Source organism: Penaeus chinensis, chromosome 9 (assembly GCF_019202785.1).
Source record: "Penaeus chinensis breed Huanghai No. 1 chromosome 9, ASM1920278v2, whole genome shotgun sequence".
Taxonomy (NCBI): Eukaryota; Metazoa; Arthropoda; class Malacostraca; order Decapoda; family Penaeidae; genus Penaeus; species Penaeus chinensis.
The window spans coordinates 11,079,751-11,082,250 of NC_061827.1; positions in this window are offsets into that span (position 1 = coordinate 11,079,751).

The window sequence follows — 2,500 nt, forward strand, 5'->3', positions numbered from 1 at the left end:
ATTTCTATGGATCTCATATTTCCATCTTTCTGAAGTACTCTTTTTTATTACCCATGATTTGAAAGTTTGCTTATATTGAAGTTACCGTTCCACGACACCATTACCCTAACGTACATTTAAATTTTTGCATTGTGATAACTGAAAGCTATCAGAACATTCATTCCTTTCCTTTAAGTTCTACTATTACTTAGTTTTCGTTTCTGTAGCCGCTGGCATCAGTGGTGTAGCAGTGCGACCTTGCACTATCCTCCAAGACGCCAGATCAACTCGGGTTATTGGTTTCCACGTTGGCTGCGATCGGGATAACACCATTGGCATGGTTCCCTGTGTTAATTGTTTTATCATTGTTGTTATTATCGTCATTTATTATTATAATTATAATTATTATTATTAGCATTATTATTAGCATTGTTATAATCCTTATCATCAGCATCATAATTATTATTATTATTATTGTTGTTATTATTATTATAGTTGTTGTTGTTATCATTATTTTTGTTATCATTATTATATTTTTTATCAATATTATCTTTCTTTCATTATCAATTTTATTATTGTTATTATTGTTATTATTATTACAGTTATCATTGTCATTATTATTATTATTACAGTTATCATTGTCATTATTATTATTATTATCATTTATTAATATTATCATCATTATTTTGATTGCTGTTGTTATTGTCTTTATCATCATCAGTATTATTATTACTATTATTATCATCATCATTATTGCTGTTATTATTATTATTCTCATCATTATTACCATTATTATTATTATTATTATTACTATCATTATTATTTTTTTTATTATTACTATTATTACTATTACACACACACACGCACACACACACACACATATATATATATATATATATATATAGATATATATATATCGATATATATATATCGATATATATATTCATATATATATATATATGTGTGTATGTATGTATGTATGTATGTATGTACACACAAACACATACACACACACACACGCACACACACACACACACACACACACACACACACACACACACACACACACACACACACACACACATATATATATATATATATATATATATATATATATATTCGTTTATTTATACACAAACACACACACCCCCACACACACAAACATATATACTTATATATATATATGTATATATATATAAATATAGACAGATATATATAAATATATATATATATATAGATAGATAGATAGACAGAAAGATAGATAGATAGATAGATAAATAAATACATACATACATATAAATCAGTTTTCCTTTCCTTCTCTTCTATAATCTGCCTCATCATTCTGATCATGGTAATCTCAACAAGACTGTCTGGCTCATGGCTTCATGTCCCCTGAGGATCTAATGAGTCAATGGACAATTTGACGATGCTTTCAGTTAAATATGGCTATGGTAAATAAATGAAACAAAATGATAAATTCGTGACTAAATGAATTAACATACTGATCTAACAAAAATGACAAAAAAATCGGGTGACAGATTGATGCGAATTTCGGCGAAAACGCATAGCAGAGTTCGCTTTGATCAAATCCTATTACTGTTTCTATAATCTTCTCTTATATGTAAGGAAAGCAGAACCGGTCCGAAACAAATTCATTCCCTAGAATGACTGCCCGACCAAGATTATCGGCTAGACACAGAGTTTTGCAAGGTCATCCGTTCAGATACCTGCTACGCGAAGGTCAGACGCTTGTTGGTTGCCCCCTGTGCTCGGTCTATAATATTTCAATGATTTTTTACATAACAAGTATTCTCGACACAGAACGATTGCTAGGATTACGGAAGAAAAATCTGTAGCGGTGGGATTTATATTTGTCTGATCAAAATTTCAAACATGTTAGCTTACATTATGATAAGACTAATGTTACTAACGTACGTTATAAGGTCTGAGTAAATGTACTTTGAAAGTTGTCGCTCAGAGCCTGATAGCTTACTTACGTAAAGATGACAATTAATAGACAAGTGTAATAGAAACGTCCGCTACTTAGTCCGTGAATACAGACTGATGCGAGTAAGAATATGTCCATGTTTTTGTCTTCATTTCACATGTAAATAAGACTAATTGAATAAATGAGAAGCAAAACCCGCATGACCAGACTGAACATTCGATACATAACCCTGTATAAAAAAGTAAGAAATATGCCATCACGTATTCGTATTGATGTTGGGTAAGAGGTAATTTTGACACTGAGAGAGCGTTGCACGGACTCGACTATTGCAAGGAAGATGAGGTTAAGGTACCGCTGATTTAAAAACTACTGATTTCCTGATAATTTCGCTTCCATTTTTCCCTAGTGGCCTGGGATATTTTGCAGTGATTCTGCAGCGATAATTCTACTTTTCAAATACTTGTCTATACCAGCTGTAAATCCGTACTACATTAAAAACACTGTTACTTTATACCGAGACCACAATAAAGAACTGACTCACCTAACAGTAAAGTAACTACGGTGTCTCGGTAA